Source organism: Empidonax traillii, unplaced genomic scaffold, assembly GCF_003031625.1.
Source record: "Empidonax traillii isolate 1590-97213 ecotype Southwest subspecies unplaced genomic scaffold, ASM303162v1 scaffold15:size5535645, whole genome shotgun sequence".
Classification (NCBI taxonomy): Eukaryota; Metazoa; Chordata; class Aves; order Passeriformes; family Tyrannidae; genus Empidonax; species Empidonax traillii.
In genome coordinates this window covers 5,311,813-5,330,878 of record NW_020955208.1, presented here as the reverse complement: position 1 = coordinate 5,330,878, position 19,066 = coordinate 5,311,813, and the positions used below count along the sequence as shown (strand labels likewise).

The following is a 19,066-nucleotide window of genomic DNA, read 5'->3' as shown; positions in this document are numbered from 1 at the left end:
ATTTTGCAAGACCACAGCTTCAAATTCCATCTTTTCCTGTCCCAGTGGATGGAGGTGTGTGCAGACTTATAGGAAAAGCTACTGGAAATCGCTTGCCTATTGAACACCACCTTCCCTGCACGGTTTCAGTTGACAGCCCTGGGCTTTCCTGCTATTTCTCTTTCTCACAAGAGGGAGCTCCGGCTCTGGCATAACGGCACAAAAAAGTCCTGCTCGGACCCTGCTTCTCTGCTGCCTCTGAAAACGCCCATCTCTTGTTCAAGGTAAGGCTTACAGGGCTCCTTTTGCAGTTAAAAAAAAAAAAAAACATCAACAAGAGCCTGAAAATCAACATGAATTTCAAGGATCGAAAAAGTTGCCATTGTTCTCAATTTCCCAGAAAATCAGATGGGCATTACGGTTGAGCAACGAAAGCTGATCAGTCAGGAGTAATAAAATGGAATTAGACAACAAGAATACCAGTAATCTTTATAATGTCCATTATCAGTGTCTTTCTGATGCACAGACCCAACAGCAAATCCCAGCTGAAGCAGCATTTTGCACAGACTTATGGTTAACCCCTCTCTCTATCCAAGTCCAGCCCTGCCTCCTACCCAGACTCATGGCCAAACTGGTGTCACCAGAGGATGGGGTGGGCACACCTTGGATTTCCGTGCTGATCTCGTTATTCACAATATGAAGAAAAAGGTCTCTTCCCAAAGGGTTTCCTGTTGGTAACAGCTCTCCCTCTCAGCTCTCCTCCGTCCAGCACAGCACAGCCGCTGCACAGTTTGGGGGCTTGAAAATAAGTTATTGCAACACTCAAAGGCAGAGAGTTTATGTCAGGAACACTTCAGCACCCAGAAAACTGAGCTGGTCCAAAATCCCAAACTGAGACTGCGTGTCCTTGGGCTCCCTCTGCTGACCCCAGGATTATTCACAGATCCGAACCCCTGAAGTTTTGGATGAAGCACGAAGCCCTGCTATCACAATGCTGTCTGTAGTATTTCCAGAGGTGTATCCCCAGGCTGGTCCCAGGTGCACAGGGCTCCTCTGGGGCAGGGGGCAGAGGGATGTGCTGGAGGCTCCTGTTTTTTAGGGAAACCAAACCGTGATGGGCCCCACACATGACCCAGACAGGAGCAACTGCCACTCACAAACCTCAGGCAGCAGTGACGGGAAAAGGGTGGTGCAGCTCAAGGCTTGGAGCCCTGGAATCTCTCTGGATGAGGCCCCAACAACTGGGCACCCCACAGGAAAAGCGTGGCCAGGATGAAAATCTTTCTGATTTACTCTAAACAACAGATTTGTCTCGAAAATACAGACCTGCAAGGATTTTCTGTGACCGGCAACCCAAAGACCTTTGTATTTGTCTAAGCCTGAGGTAATGGAGGCCTGAGGGCTGCGTGGGGTCGGCACAGCATCGAGGAGCCACTTCCCAGCCCCGTGTTCATCCCCTGCGCTCTGAGCCGAGCCGAGTAATTAACTGCAGCACGGATCTGTGACACAGTGTGAACAGGAATATAAAAAAGATTAAAAGGCGACTGTGGAAAGCTAGCGTGCTCCTCACATAATTAAAACAAGTTGCTCAGAGGCTGCTGCTCGCCTGCTGGCACAGAGGCTCCGGCAGGTTTGCAGGCTGGGAAGGGAAGCAGCGCTGGTCCCGGGCGGCGGTGCCGGAGCACCCGGAGTCACATCGGGCCCTGTCCGGGTCCTGGGCACCTCCCTGCCTTCCATTCCCTTCCCTCCCTCAGCACAGCCCCAGGCAAGGTGCAGTCTGGCCCTGCCTCAGTTTCCCTCCGTGTAAAGCATGTTAACATGCTCACTCCCAGTTTTAGAAAATGACTTTATATCCCTGGATTAAGGATTTTATATCCACGGATTAAGGGTCTAAAATTATCTCACTGACTTCCCTATTCAGCTCAGCTTTGTTTAATTAAGACTCTGATTAACTGCAAGAGGGAATATGAATTTGGTGCTAGCTAAAGGTTTCCTCAGACAAAGATAAAAGTCTGTCTTTAAAAATATCCATTTTGTTCACAGTCTATGGCAAATACAAATGCAGTACAGTCTATTTAATGCAAAATGGTTTCTGAAAGGCTATTAGCACCACATAAAACCTTTAGCCCTGCAATAGATTCCCTCTAATCCTATTTTATTTTCTCTAAATATTTTATGCTATTTCTATGAAACATTTATTACACAATAAATACAAAATATTTCACTGCAGCAATTATTTCTGAATTGCCATTTATATCATACAGTTTCAAACACTATAATCAATATAAATACATTCTTCTACATTATGTCAGAAAAACACTGGTTTAAAGAAACTTTCAAAATATTTTTTCTCTATTTCCCAATAAAACTAATGCCCTACTTCCTTTCTCAGATCCATTTTAAACACCTAGCAGATTCCAACAGTTTAAACTTAAACATTTGAAAAAATCCAAGCAACAGAATTCACCATCTCCCTAAACTTAAGCATATAAAAACCATATGTCAACATCTAAATAAAAACTGTCAAATGCTGATCATTTTGCCAAAGTGGTTCTAGCAGTTATAGAAAATCAAAGTATATAAAAAAGGGTAGAGCTCCCTTTGGGGAAAAGGGGAAAAAAAAAAAAAGCAAGCTCTGAGTTCTGCAGCTCTTACTGAGTCACTTTATTCCCCTCCCAATTTGAAATTTTAGGGAAATGATTTTCTAATATGGCTGAAAGTACCTCGAACAGTCTTTACCTAGGGATCAGAGTGGAGAAAACAGCTGCTCCCCAGGAGCAATCAGCAATCCTGCAAACCTGCCTGGCCACCTCTGTGGACTTTGCAAATGGCAGACAGAGCCTGTTGTGTTGGGTCTGGGTTTTTTGCTTTTCCAGAGGTGGAAATTCATCTGTGGGGAATATCAACAGAAAAAGCTGGTTGAGGAGGTCAAGTACCCCTTGAAATACAGAGGACACGTCTCTGCCATTAAAGCCACTGGCCTTCATTATTCCAGCAAGAAGGAGAAAAGAGGATGAAATGGTCAGGTAGGTGATGGATTTGCATCTTTTGCTTCCAGGACTAAGTTTCTTCATGCTAATGTGCAGTTTCCCATTTTGTAAGTTGGCTCTGACTTGACTGCACAATGAGTAACAGGAGGCAGTGCCAAGCATTTCTCTTCCAACCACCATCCTGTCACAGCAGCAGTCAACATTTGCTCTGGAATTCAGCATTACAGCAAGAATGGAAAAAACCTCGTCAGGGAACAAATTAGTTTAACTGAAGAAATGTCCCTGATCCATTCACTGCCCCAAAACAACACAACTTTCTCTCTGATCCTCCGCAAACCCAGTCCTCCCATGAAACCTTGTTTTAAAACCAGCCCAAGTGGGACACGGGAGTTTCAGTGCTGAACTTTTTCCCTTGAACTGCTTAGCAAAGTAATTTGCTTTTCAGAAACTGGTGGTGCAGAGATGAAATGAAACACAGAGGCAAATTATTTTTAGTGAGAGAAGTAATTAAGATCATGAATGTACCTTATTGCACACGTGCACTTCTATATTTACATTCCTTTTTGTAGCATCTAAAAGTTATGCCTGGCACATGTATCTTAAAATTAAATGCTGCATTATTTCTCCAAAAGAAACCATAATGGCCCTTTGTAAATAATTTTACTAGTTTTGCTATGTTATACTATAGCATTTATTGTTTTACAAGTGTAAGCATTCTCTGGTGGGAAATGCTGTAAAAAACACAGAAACTGAAATAATTTTTTCATCTCCTGAATTTATAATAAACGTGGGACTCCACAGACAGTTACTCAAGCTGTAAGCCATTTGGTTTGTGTCAGGGGAAACGGGTTAATCAGGGCAGCCTGCTGTTCTGCACCGGCTAAACGGAGGGAAACATACACAAAGTTAAACCTCTTTCCCTCTCTCTATGGGATTTCACAGCTAATGCAGCCTAGCAGACTGCCCAGCGCTCCCCAGACCCCCTCGCCGATCCTTTAGGGCCCACGTCCCAGGACTGCAAGGACAACGCGCCTGGACAAACACCCTGAGGGTTTGCTCCTGAAGTGTCAGGGAGCTGTATGGAAGTCACTCCTGCTGTGCACCGTCCTGCACTGGCTCTGCCCACGGGATTTGCCAGGAATATTCTTCCCCTTTCCCAGGACAGCCTGGGATGGCCCAGGCTGAACAGCTGCAGGCACCGACTGAGCTCCTGGCACAAAAACGCCACTCACAGTCTGATGGAGGAGGAGGGCACCAGGACACAGCTCAATGCCAACTAAATAAGGTTTCACTTTCACATGTACTTTACTTCAGCACTAAGCTTTTCTCTTCTTTAAAAAGCAAGAGATACTTAAATTTATAAACTGCAGGTACTTCCCCTGGCATTTTTGTATGCTGAACACAGTCAGATGGCTTCCTACTGTTATTCTGTCTTTTATTTCCTCTTGTTTCCTTGCATTTGCTTTTGCCTTTCCCCTTCAGGCCCCTAATATTGCTTCACCTTCGGGGCATTTTCTGCCCTCCACGTGCTGGTGGTTTAAACTCTAGCCCAGCAAGCAAGTGTTGCTGTCTTAAGAGTTCATAGACTATAAAAATGCCTTTTAGTGGAAGCTTGAGTTTTCTTATCAGCACTTTTAAGGGTCACTGTGCCAGAGGGACAGTGTCACAGTGAACAGAAACCAAAATGCTCACAGCCAGAGTGAAGGGTACCTGACACCCGGAGATACCTGGACATCCTACTCAGGGATACCAATAAACAACTAAAAAAAACACATTTGAATTTTTGGAAGGGTTTTTTGTCCCTACTGGATCTTGTCATGAACACAGTTGGTGAGACATCTGCCTTGCCCGGGGGCAAGAACAGCAGACCAGGGGCCAGAGAAGGGCTGGTTCCCAAATCCAGGGCTCAGCACACCAGGACAAGCATATGGGGGACAGGGGTTTGGAGAGAGCGCCCGAGGCACAGCCCCAAGCAGGGATTCATTTTTAATCTGGGTCTCTGAAAAAGCTCCATCTCAGTCATGGTGCTGTCACAGGGGGGACATATCCTCCCTCTCTCAGCAGCACATATTTTCCAACATTTCATCAATTTCTTTCTGAAATAGAAACTGTCATTTTTATATGATCTCTCCCAGTATCATTAATGAATTACCAACACTGACGTGATATCTTACCTATTATGGTGCTCATTGCTAACGACTTCAGATCTCATCTTCAACTTCCTGCTTATGTTTGTTTAATTAAAATGATGACTGATTTCAGGGCAATACTTGTTAAATGTTATTTTCCAATTCACTTTTAGATATTTTGCTAATGAAAACCACATTCCATTCACGGTGTACACTACAGCCTTTGCTTATCCCATACAATATACTCCATTTACTTCATGTTCACTGGGCTTAATATCCATGTAGCCCCTACCTGAAGCAGAGGTGGCCTTTTGGAAGGCTAAACACTCATAATGTGAATAAACCTCCTCCTCTACAGCAGCAGATCTGTGTGGGGTTTAGTGAGAATTGGGTAACACTTGCAGAGACTGCTTTTCCACATGCAAATTATTATTGTTAATAGAGACAATAATAATTAACATAAAAAATATTTTGAAAATTAAAAAGTGCCTCTGCAGTTCTTTCCCATTGGCCCTGTAGGGATTTTATTGGCACTCTCCTGATGCCACGGGCAGGAGCTGCAGGTCAGTGGTCCCAAGAACACTGGGCAATTCCCACTTTGCTGGCTGGGGGTCTGAAGCCAATTTATAAGGTGTTTCCCAGTGTTGTTCAGCTGCCTGAGCTTCTGGTATCCCACTTTTCTCCCTCACTACACATTCAGCAATGGAAAGACACAGTAATGCATTAAACACCGCTGGAGAAGAGCTGTAATATTTACCTGATGATAATTATTTCTCTACATGTGTACACACACTCTCAAGCCTCACTTTACCCATCACTTCAGATCACCTGGTCATGTCTTTGAACAACCACTTAAAAATAACAGTTACAGTCACTAACTATTCAAAATATCAAATACAGCAAATTTTGAATGCTCATCTGAGAAGAGACAAGGTTGCCACTGGGGGTAATGCAAGAGGCAATTACAGGTAATGCAAGAGAGATGAAGGAAAAAGGATTACGAATATCTGGAAGGAAGCCAGGAACTGATATGTGGGAGTTTATGATGCCTACTAATAGTTTTCTTTGAAGAATATGTTATTAGACAACATTTAAACACAACTTAATAATAGCTGTATGTCAGAAATTATCCTAAAATCAACTGCTTCCAGCCTAGCAAGTTAATATTAATTTAAGACCAAAACAGTGATTCAAGGAGGTTTCCAGAGACAACGTGGAAAGATTAACAACACTGCTGAAAATATTGCAGTGCCCTGATACTCATCTAAGTTGCTCCTCACTGGAGAGTCTTTGAAACAGTCAGCAATACAATATGGCAGCTTAGAAATGCTCCTTCAAACGGGGGAAAAAAGACACAGCCCAAAGAAGGTGAGAGAAGCATTTGATACTTGTGCCTGTTTTCACACTGGCCTCTCAAACTACTTCAGCAATAAGCACTAGATTAAGTAAAACCTTACAAGTGCTAAAACTGAAAGGTATGGAAACCAAAAAGAAAGGGAAGACAGTTTATGGCCTCCAGGCAGAGTTAAATTCTGGCAGATTAAATTGGAGTGAAAACATCTTGTCAATTAATTAGTGCCTTTATTATTTTAAGTGACTGCTCTGCTGCCCCTGAAGGTAAATAGCTTTTAAACACCAAAACAGAAAAGCAAAGCTCCTCCCTGAAAACCCAGTGGGCAGATTTGCCTGAGATAAAACTGCAGAGGCTGCTGAGCACCAATGATTTATTGGGAAAGGAACAGACAGTGCAGGACGTGGAGGGGCTGGAAGGAGTGGGACATGCCAGAGGAGTGTCCTAGCGAGGAGCTGTTCATCAAAGGCAGGGAAAGTGGCCTTCCTGCTGCAGGAAGGTGAGCTGCAAAACATCTTGGAGCAATTGGAAGTAGCCAGAACAAGCAGAAATGCAGGATCTGAATGGGAATTGTCCAAAACCTGAAGGTAACAGAACTGACACTGAACTGTACTGTGTTACTGAAAGTGCAAGAGCCAGCTCAGCAGCAAGAATGATACTCCTACAAAGTGGGCATCTGAAGAGCCATCCAGCATGACTGATCCCTGCTTCCCACGCAGCCTGCAGCAGAGGGCTGTGATCTAGGGCTGGGGTTTTCAAAATTTCATTAGACATAAGTTTTCTTAAGTTTGTTCAGTATGTGCACAGAACGCACCCAACAGCAGAACCCTCCAGAAAAGAAAAGGCAGGTTCTGCAGACGGTTTTTCGGAATATGACACTCTCCTCCTGTGTTTGTGTTGAACTAACTCCCAGTTTGGTGCTGGGGAAATTGAGCTGCTGGAAAGGCAATCTTTCTTTTAAGAAATACAACCAAAATCTTAAAATTTATTTTTAAGCGATTACATCATGGTACTTGAAAAGAAAGAAAGAAACAAGACTTTTAACCCCAAGGTCTTGGTCAGCTTGCAGTCTGCCTCACCAAAAGTTTCAGTAGAAGTGATTTCTCGTGGGCTGTTGGATGTGCCAGGAGGGGAGAGCAGCCAGCCCCTGGCTGGCAGGGATGCTCCCCCCTCCAGGGCTGACAGAGGTGTGCCCCATGCTCAGCAGTTCTGGGCCTCTAAAGAGAAATGAATCAGCTGTAAAACTGGTCTAACAAACAGGATAAACCAGGCTTAAGGCTGCACGGACACCAGCAGCTCCAGCAGAGGCACTGGGTGATGACAATGCTGGTAAGAGACCGAGAACTGAGAAGGGCAAAAGATAAAGGGACGTATCTGAAAGCCAAAGAGAAAACTCTCACCAGTGTAGGTTCCTTGCTGGAAGTGCTTCCTGAGATAAGTACTTTGGATGCAGCATTGGTGTCTGGAGCCACGGAAAAGCAGCAACACAAACAGAAGCCCCCCAGATGACTGCAATGCTGTGAGAAGCTTGGGGGGAAAGGTGGGAGAAGAGACAGAGCAGCCTCTCTGAGGGAAAATCCAAAGGGGTGAATCCAAAACACAAGGACATGCAGTGTCAGTTCTCTACCAAGGCTGGCAACAGGTTACTGTGTGCATGCTGCCAAAAGGAGCAAATGAACTAGTTTTCATTAAAAGCCATAAACTGATGAACAACACTAAGGAAGCCATAGCTCCTTGTTCCCAAACAAGACTCCACAGAACTAGATGCAGAACAAACCTCGGGGTGATATCCAGGCTGGCAATGACTGCCTTGGCTCTCAGCATCCTGCTCTCGTTTGGGTCTAGTTCCAGCTCCTTTCTTCAGTCTTCTGCTGGTTTTGTTCGTTTTGCTTACATATCTTTCAGAGGATGGTGGTGTTGCAGCTGTGGCTTAACTGAGTCTGGAATTTGCGCTCCCCGCACACTGCTGTAACACAAAATATTATCTGTGATAATGATATGCAAGTGTCTTATGGATGATCCATCCCTGGCCAAAGACGAGGTGCAAACCTCCATTTTCAGGCTTCCAGATTTCTAAACAGCATCTGATAACAGTGAGTGATGCAACTGCCTTGCTTTTGATATCCCAGAGGGACAATTTCCAGCAAGCCCACAGCCAACTCCACTTTCGACCACGTGAAAGAGGGGGTTGTTTTCTGTTCCATGGGAAGAGCTGGGCACATAAGCAGGATGTGCATAAAGGCTGGGCTGCACAGTAATAGGAGTGAAGTCAGAAGCCCAAAGAAGCTTCGGCACATTCAATACCCGAGCCTGGGCTCGTTCAGTGCCTGGGTACAGCTGCTACACAAGCAGACAGTCAAGTGCAAACACTGAGCTGTGAAGTGTCTCACCACTTGCCAGGTCTTCCCACTGTGCAAGAGTTTGCATTACAGAACATTTAATTACAGTGTTTTGACTAGAACCAGCTTTTTCCTTTCAGCCAAGCAGAGAAGTAACAGAGTAATTAAAAAAGTAATGAAAACTCAGTAAAAATTCCTTAAACCAGGGACCACATTCAGTTGTGATTTCAAAGAGCACATGTCAAGGAAGACTCCTGCTCACTGTCATTCAGCAGGTTGTTAAAAAGTTTCAAAAATGAAATAAAAGTTAATGCAAGTTATGAGGCTTATTCTTTTGTCTGAATTTTTAACTATCTTTTCTATTTGGAGCACAAGTAGAGAGCACAAAACACAGTCAAGAGTACTAACTTGGAGAATTTCATCACGTGGCTTACAAAGTTATTTTATGCAAAAATCCACGCTAGCTTCAATGGCAGAATTTGCACAGCCAGAAAAAACATGTAGGTGACAGAACTCAGACCCAAAGCTTTCAAATATTGGTTACACTTACAGGTATCTGCTTTGCAGGAAAATCGTCCTAGGAAGCGTGGCTGATATTTCAGCATGCCAGACTCACTGCATTGACAAGCAGTGAAGAAAGCTTCCTTTCATGGCATCAGGAGGTGCTGAAAAGATGATGGTAATTTAAACCATCATCACAGAATGTATCCAGCCTTATGCAGATAGTCATGTGAATTTACTTTTGCTGTCAAAAGATTGTTTTTCAAATAAGCCTTGACTCAGGATAGCATGTAAAATAACATTTTAGACTGTGATTTTTAGGCGGTAATCAAAGTCTTATTCCTCATTTGCAAAGTCCTGGTACTTCAAAACATTAATTTAGTCTGGTGTTTCTTTCTTTTATGAGAATTTATAAAATATTATATAGGAGAAACATAGCAGTCCAGCTCAGCCCAGAAAATAAAGGGCTTTTAGGCCCTCTAATGAGTTGCGTAAGAGCAGTGTACTGCAAAAAGTCCTGCATGTCATACATCTCTCCCTCATTGTAAAACATTGTTCTTAGATTTTACTGCAGCCAAAACAACTTCATCTTTTTAATGAAAAAAAAAGGTTTCCAATTTCACTACGAATGTGCAGGACAAATATTCTGGGTTCTTGAAATCATATTGCAGCACCAGCAAATTAAAAGAGGCAGGAGTGAACGTGTATGAAGGGACAGCCCTGATGCTCACTGGTGCCAACTGATGCTTTCTCACACATCACAAAGTCTTAGAGCATGATGTCAAAGATACAAAATCTCAAATTTTCCCAGAGAACAAACACCATTCCACACTCCCAGAGTGCCTGGAGGAGAGTGCAGTGTCCTCATGCCTGCCATCCCCTCCCACAGCTGGAGCTGTGGAGCTCACTTGGGCCTCTATGCATCATCCACAGCCCAAAAAGAGGGGCCTCAGCAGCTCTGGACTCTCACACCACCGCAGAACTGCCCAGCTGTGGGTGACAAAGCCACCTCAGCTGTCAAACTGCTTTGCCTTCTTACACTTCATGCTAAAAGTGTCCCAGCTATTTGGGACACGGGCCAGAGAAGTGGCATAAAATAAACAGGATGTGTTTAGGACTGTCAGACTCCGGTTCTAGTAGGCACCGAATAAAGAATAATTTTAGTTTATGGGTTTGCATCTGGTTTTAGAAAACATCGATTTCTGCCCATTTAGTTGTGATTTGTTGAGTGTTGTTTGGGTTTTTTAAAGATGAAGTGATGAATACAGCAGGTCAGAGTCTGAAGTACCCACACACTATTCCAAGTAAGTGCTAGTTCAGTCACTCAGCTGCAGTGAACAGCTTTTTCAAACACTGCACACTTGTAACAGGATAAATCCCAACATTAAAGAGGTTTAGCCCAGCTATGATTGTCAAAAGCTGTCTATCACAAGGTCTGCTTCTCCACTGTCCAGAGAATTAACAATGAATATACTTTTTGACATGCTAAATGAGATTCTGGGACACTTAACAAGACTTGGCTAAAAAGTGCTACCCCAAGAAATATAAAATGCCAGCAATATTGACACTGTATGACAAATTATATGTTCCTTAATACACTGTGTCACTTCATTCAGTTTTATAATTGGCATTGACTGTAGCTGAAATCTGATCCAAAGTATACAGAATTAACTGGCATTTGTTTTGTCCCTCAGCATTATCTAGGCTACAGATCTTTCTAAATATTTACGATCCAGGGTGGCATACTAATTTTTCCCATAAAATATCCACATCTGTAATGATATAATTAATTTTCTTCTGTCAGATGATGGGTTAGTTGTGTACAGCCAGAGCAGATTGCAAGGGATGCCTTTAGAGCTCAAGCAAAGACAAACCTATATATGAAGATTATTGTACCCTTTGACTTCTGCCAACCTCACTAAAACCATTGCAATTAGAGAGGTTAATAGGCAGCCCTTACTTGCCCAGCTGAAGGACTCCCAAGGCAGCAGTGTTCCAGGGAGTACTGTCAGCAGGCAGTCTGGGTTCACACCAGTTAAACCTCCTATTCAACGCCCTGTTCTCGTGCCCTGGATAGTGGTGTGAAATGGCTGGGCCTCTCCTCATGGTTTTGTCCAATTCCTTGTGGAACAACTTAAGTCTTTTTGGTCTTGGTAGCACTCTGCCACCTAACAGCTGTACCCTGGGGCCTCCTTACTTTTTTCGACTGAGTTTATTTTGCATTTGCTGACCCCCTGGTGATTGGGGTTCTGTGAACCTCTGGCACCTCCATTCCCACACCGCTGAGGACTCGAGTCCTGACCAATCTCTCCAAGCATGGAGACACCTCTGTTAACTCTGGCTACCTCTGCCCTCTCTCTGGGTCGGCCTCAAGCCACAGAGAGGAAGAGTGGCTCGTTCCCAGGAGTTGCCCTGGCTCTCTCCAGCTCCAGCTGCAGCTCCCTGTGCTTGGGGAAGAGTTGCAAAGATGGGCAACACAGTGCTGAAAATTCCCATGGATTTTGCAGGGATCTGAATTCAGGATCCCATCTCCCCACCCCACCCTCATTCCCTTCCCCCAAACAAATCCACATCTGGACACAAATGACTCACTAATCCTATTAGAAAACAGCATTTCAGACCCGTGTTGTAGTCCAAGCTCCATCTGCATCCACAGCAATGTAGTTCAGCAGTGACCCACATTTACAATAAATAAAACAGTGATGTGATGCTAATGTGAGATAAGAATTACATCCTTCTATCTATGTATACATACCCATACTTACAGATATATAAAAAAAATATACATTTCTTAGAGAACACTACAAACTCCTCAAAGAGCCTCTCAGTAGCAAAATCAAGGCACACAGTTTGCACTTTTCTGGAACATTAAAACACCATTTCCTTCTAAGCAGAAGAAAGTCAGATCATGGTTGGCTTTATTTTCCCCAGAGCTGGTCAGAGTAATTGTGGAGATTTCCAGAAGTCTTGGAAGCACAGAGCAATCCCTGGCACACCAACCAGGATCACTGCTCACAGGTTTGTGTTTGGACATTACTTTAAGAACCATTTCCAAGGATTTTCTAACTGGGACAGAGGATGTGCCAAACAAGAGAAACTTATTACAGGCTCAAACTCCTAGCATGAGAATTACTTGGAGGGGAGAAAATCTGCACTGGTTTTAATTTACAAAAAACAGAAACAGCATTTTGGTTTCATTTTGGTTGCAGATATTTTCAGGAATTAGAATTATTCATATATATGACCTCTAAATGATGCTGGTTCTTGTTGATGCAAGTGACAGCTCTAATGTTTCTTAAACATAATTTTCTTGGCCAACATGTGCTTATTTCCTCAGCTTTTTCCCATGCAGTTATTTGTCAGTTTACACTTTTTGGTAGTGCCAAATGGGGAAGTGTTTTGGAGGGAGAAAGGCATGGATTATCCAGGCTGGATTATGTGACACCCAGCACATGTATCAGGCCACATTCAGGACATATCCACAGACATAAAAGAACCAGTGGAAGATTCCCGGGCCATGCTGAATGTTCATCTCAGTCCTACAGCCACACCACGCCATCACTATCTTTATTTATTTATTTTTTAAATCATAATCACTTGGGCCTCTGGGTAATTGGAACAATTAGGGTGATTAATTGCATGTTTGCAATAAAAACAGAAGACCAGGGAGGGTTACATTACAGGCTAAATATTTTCAGAAAACTCTATCAGCTGGTAGACATAACAAATGCGAACAGTTCAGCGCAACACGAAGCTGAGCACATTGTGCAAACTGGTTTGCTCTGGAACTCGAATCTCCTCAAAAGAAGCCAAAGTGTTTAAAAAAATAAACGAAGTCAGAGTGCATAGGGGGAAAAGAAATATTGACATGTGAGGCTGCCGCACTTCTAACATAAAGAAACATTGTTTTCCCTTCGGTCCTTTTATTGTCTAAACAGAGGGTGCAAAGCACGGGAGAAAGCGCACAACAAGGCAGGGTGCACACGGGAAGGTCGGGAGCTTGTGCTGGGAAGCCGGAGTTACACTGAGAGGAAAATTGGAAAAGCACGCAGCAGGATACCCACGGTACTGACACATCCCCTGCTGACAGCGAGAGGGCAAACTAACCTGCCTGCCACTACACTCCAGCACCGAGGATTTTGGAGAGGGACGTTGAATCCAAGAGCAGAAGATACTGACAATGAAAGTTCCATTTATTTAATCCTCACAAATCTGAGCTTTCATCCTCTGCTCATCAGTGTGCTCCTGAAACGCTGCAATACACCTGCAACCAATGCCTCTTCCTGGATTTCTTTGCAACCACTCGGTCTCCAAAGACCCACTTTGAGCTTAACAGGGCATGAACACACTCACAGACTTCCAAAGAAGAAGAAACAAGAGTCAAGAGCAGGCATTGCCCATCCCAGCCATTAAAGCTGTGGCAACATATGGCAAAGCACAAAATTCCCTGTAAGGGAGAGGGTCTCCACAGCAATGCCAGACACGGCTCATCTACCACAGTGTTGTTATCCTGGCCATCATCTTCCAGGATGTCTCCTGAAGAACATGACCCCTCCAGGGCTGTGTGATGAGTTCAGGAGTGCTCTGCAGGAGGGTGCAGGTCCCTGAGCAGGGCTGACAGGCAGGGCAGGCAGAATTCTGTCAGCTCAGGAGCCACTGGTCTGGCCACCAGCAGCAGAGGGATGTCTGCCCCGTGCTCCACACAGACATGCCCAAGTCCCAACCAGTCTTTAACATCATGTACTCTATAGGATCTGATCCATGTGCTCATCAGTAATGAGCCTTATCGTCTCCTGAGCCTTTACCAGGCTACTCTGTGAGCTGCACTATCAAATTGCTACATAAATAGAAAACCAGCTTCTTACGTGTCCCACACTGCCACATACCTGCTTGGTTACATGGAGAAAGCGAACAGTGAAAGGGTTTATGTTCCACTTGTATGATTGGAGACTTTGTGCTTTAACACAAGCTCCGGGGTCACAGGGCAGGAACAAGGTGTTTTCTTTCCAGTCAGCAGGAACTGACATTTATTAGATGAGGGGTTTGTTCTATTTGTTTTAAGTCGATTACATTTTAACTCAGTTCAACAATGCTGGAAAACCTGACAAAATATTCCAGAGTGTTCAGTCAACAAGAAGGTAATGGACAAATGTCCAAAATTTAAAATAGAAGCACACTGCAATAAAAATTCATTCTTCATACCGGCAGGTCTTTTTTATTCCAGTCGCTGACAAGCATTTGTGTCTCTGCATTCGGGAGATCTGCATTACACATTGCCCTTTAGCTGAAAAAAGTCTTCTCAGAGAAATGCCAGTGTTTCTTGTGATTAATTATTGAAGAAATTGGCTTTTATTATTAATTTAACTGTGGAATTTTTGTCAGGCTTATTAAACTGCCAAGTCCTCACCTGTTCAAGAGAATAAGCAACATGCATGTGTAAAAGGAGTGGAGGGCAGAGAAAGAGTGCTGAGGGACACATCAGTAGTATTTCTGTACATTCCCTTCAGAAGGGGTCCATATTTTCCATATGGGTTTTCAGGTTTCATCACATTCAAGTAAAACAAACAAACAAAAAAACCCCAAAACTAAAGGACTGTCTTCTCTGCAGTCAAATGTGTATCTGTTATCAATCCCGAACAGGTTAAACTCCAAACTTCTGAATGCATTTTCCTGCATCCTCCCTTGTAGCCTCACTTATTACAAAGGGGTAAGTAGAAGGGACAGGCTAAAAAAAAAAATATATCTATAAACTACAAATTACAGCTTTGAATTTACTTCTTTTAGTCACAGGTTGTTACTTTCAACACAAAGAGACTTGCACAGGGGAAGAAGCATCGTTCTCCAGCTCAGACAAGCTTCTCATTCAAATATCCAGTTTGTTTATGAGGGTATTAACTTTGGTACTCTCACTGCAGAAAGGGCAGAGAGAGTCACCCTGAGAGCTCATTTCAATGGTCGTACAACACAATGAATGTTTCCACTGCCATTTTGGTCACTATCACTATCAGGAGAAATGCTTAGTCCTTTAATATTTCTGCACTTAATTCACCAGTTACACAGAAAAGTGTTCTGAAGCCCATGGAACTATGGCTTCATGTTAAACCACGGTCCAGAAAAACTAATATAATCAACAAGCACTGGTTCAGTGAGAACTTCTGAAAACATTAGAACTGTTCGTGAAAATTTGACTAAAATATTTAAAAAAAATGCAAAGCCATTTTAATTCAATTCTCACTTATTATTCAGTATTCTACTCCTAACATATTTATACCTTGCAAAATATTTCTCAGCAAGGAATAGAAAGATAGCTAAAAATTCCACTTTTCTGAGGAGACAGTTTTGTAAGCTGTAAAATATACAGTAATTCTGTTTAATGGGTAGCATTCTAAACTAGTGAATAAAATTTGCTGTTTGATCTTGCTCACACATACATGAAAAATGCTATTGGAAAAGATCTTATTTTCCCAGTCACGATACTAAAACCAGCCTCTCAAACATGAGCATGATCATTTTAATACATGCAGTACCTATTCACACAGCTAATATTACCTGAGGGTACAGCACTTTGTGGAGAATTAAAAATAACTTCTGATGATCCAGAAATTATCCCTAGAGAAAGATGTCAGCCTGACCTCTTCATTTCAGTCACTGCTCAGGTTGAACAATTCTATCATCAATCACTCAAAACCTACAGATTATCCCCTCACAACAGTTTGATTATTCTATTTGCTGAGCAACCTGCTCTAGTGGAAGATGCCCCTGCCCATGGCAGGAGGGTTGGACTACATGACCTTTAAAAGGTCCCTTCCAACCTGAACTATTTTATGATTCTATGACGAGATGTAGCTCACTTATACCCAAGTCAGACACTTCTGACTGCATTAGTTCTGCACGTGTTTTCCAAACAGTGACTCATTCCTGCTCCTGAGAAACTGCCCCTTCAACATCATCATGCATATTTTATGCTTTTAACAAGGATTCTACCGAAAATTATAGGGTTTTTTTGAATTTTCATTCCAGAGTGACACTGCTGGGACACTGAAGCTAAACATCGCACGCTGTCCTTTGCCAGAGATACCCACAGTTTGGCTTTCAGGATCACTTGTTGCTCTTCTTCCATGGAATGAACATCCTGTAAGGTTCTGAGCCTGAATTCCAATCACAGTTCAATGTATAATTTCATTGCATTTTTGGGAGCTAGCCTGTGTTTTTGTTGCCTCTCACTGCACATCCTTCCAAAAGGAACTAAATCAACTGGGTGAAACACTAGCCCTCCAACCACAGTCATTTTCTTTGCAACCTTCTAGTTTTTCCATCACATTTATTTCTCTCAACTGAGGCTCTCCATTAGTCAGACAGAGAAGATTTATATTTTAGGGTACAAAGTCTTGTGTCTGGTATGGACAAAGTGAATCTTGTAGAACTGCTGTGCCTGAATGTATCAGAAGACAAAATGTAGGAAATCACATTTGAAATTCATTAAGTGGACTATAACCAATCCTAAGGAATTCTGTGTGACTGCTACAAGGTCCCCACTGGGTCTTTGTGGGCTCTGAGCTACTGCCATTTCCTCTAGGTCTCCCTGCTGGAGATCCCACTCCACTCTGATACATTCTAGCACTTTCTGCAAAGCTTCTTCATTTCTTCATTCTCTCACTGAAGTTTGAAAACAGAATGTCATTTTTCTGGCAGGGAGGGTTTATGCCTTAGGATAAAAAAAGAAGCACTTTAGAACTGCCATAGTTATAACCTGCTGCTCTAGAACACTAGCACCGGAGACATCATGCAAAACAGATCCGTACACAGGCTGTACTTCCACAGGTTTATAATTTAAACAGCTCTCAGACATCATTTTGCAAACATTTCGAGTCCAAAAAAGGTCTGTAAAACCACCGATCTGACAAAACCAAGGCAAGAAGAGAATTAACTGCCTGATTTTACTCAGTAGGCGCAAGGTCAGGTATTGAACAAAGCCTTCCTGACTCAGTTTCAACTACTATAGCACCCTGTCCCATGAATCACCCACTAAGACCGAGCTTATTTAATGTCTACTTAGAATCTGCATGATTTAAACACTGTAATAATCACTAATCAATTTGACAAGCTTGAGATTAGAAGGGGAAAGCTAGAAACTTGGTATAAAAATAACTTCGACCAATCCTTTTCCTACAGTTACACAAAGAAGTTAATTTCTTTATATTACTATATAAATACATGTAACTCTCATGCAGAGAGGTCCTCAAAAACAGAGCCTTAAACTGAAGGTAACACAGTCATACTAAAACAAATGGACAGTCCTCAAAGCACAGCACTCTCCTGACTACATTATTAGGTACACTATTTCCTATAGTATTAAGTCCTCTCACCAGGCAGATTGAGAGTTGGTTACCCTAGAAGGCAAATGCCTTCCTGAGCTCCAGTCTATTCTGTGGCTCCAAGAGCAACTTGGACTATCTATTGCACAAAACAGACATTTCACTGGAGTTTCTTCAACACAACCCACCTGCATTTTTTCTAGAGAAACTTGCTTGTTTTAAACTGAGAGTAATGGAAATTCACACCACACTGCTGGCAATCTGTTCTACTGGTTAGCTGTCTTCTTCTAAAGTTTCACTTTTGAACTTGGAAACTGGTGTAAACAAACCAAATTAGTTTAGCCAGTAAGAAGCACTGTAAAAACATAAACTGGTCCAAAAGAGTCAGATTGCATTTGACCTTGCATCTTCTCAGACTGAAGAAGTTCAGCATGAATAAGCACAAGTCTCACAGGGCTGACATTAGGGCCAAAAATCCATCATAGCTAAATTTAGGTCCAAGGAATCCAAAGCCACGAATAACTGTGTTGAATTACTAAAAAAAATAAAGGTATTTTGGCTTAAGTCTTAAATGTTTCCCTTTCCTGTTTTTAAGCTACATGGGGTTTTTGTTGGGTTTGGGTTTTGGTGGGGTTTTTTTTCTTTTTTCTTTTAGACTTCTCAAATGGTAAAAAACAGTCTGAAAGCAAGAACTTATAAAATGGATATGAAGTATAAAGGTGCATCAAGCATGGGTAACGTGTTTACAGGCCTGATTTATACTGCGAAAGCCAATGTAATATATGCCTTGCTTACTATGTAAGCCTGTGTAAGACACCTTTGGCTTGAGCTTGTCCTTTTCAGTAAGGACTTAAGATATTACCACTGACAGAAGTTACACGTTTAAGTTAAGCTACTACATAGATATGTGCAGCATGACTGAGCCAACACACACAAAGCTCCCTCAGCTCCTGCTGGCACAAACAGATCGAAGCGTTCCGGCTGCTCCCAAGCCCCGCTGTACGAGAGCTGTGGCGAACTCCCCTCCTGCCACCACTGCCCGCCTGGCACAGGCGAACACCTTGCTTGGAGCGTTCCTGGAGGGCTGTTTGCCCCGCACCGGCGAACAGACACCAACGTAACAGCGGATAACCTTCTCCATGGAGGTTTTCCCCTCAGCACCGCCAGGGTAAGGCAGGTGCCCTATAAGGCGCGAACCAGCAGCCCTGCGCCAGGACGGAGCCATCGCCGCGCTCCACTCGAACCTCCGCCCACGCGACACGCTGGGGAATTTCAAGGGAATCCCTCAAACACAGAGCCTTTACCTGCTTGATATGTGGCGAGAACGAACATTCCATTTCCCCAGGGCAGGGGCGGAGGGACCGGCGCCCACAAGGAGCCTAGGCAGGACCCGCTGGAGCTGAGGGTCCGGGGCCTCATGAGGCGGGAGCGCCGCCATCCCCGCCGCCTCAGCAGCGCCCCC

The 19,066-nt window shown here is 43.3% G+C and overlaps 1 long non-coding RNA gene across 2 annotated transcripts; it reads right to left on the bottom strand.

The window, feature by feature from the left end:
* Nucleotides 1–5,595: 5,595 nt before the first annotated feature.
* Nucleotides 5,596–19,035, bottom strand: LOC114062886. 2 transcript variants are annotated; one of them, XR_003572467.1, is made up of 3 exons: nt 18,909–19,035; nt 17,793–17,918; nt 5,596–5,786 (listed from the first exon to the last, which is right to left on the bottom strand). It is a non-coding gene; the product is annotated as an uncharacterized LOC114062886 (long non-coding RNA). The 2 variants fall into 2 exon arrangements; XR_003572468.1 differs by lacking the exon at nt 5,596–5,786 and adding an exon at nt 9,481–9,533.
* Between the last annotated feature and the right edge of the window lie 31 nt (nt 19,036–19,066).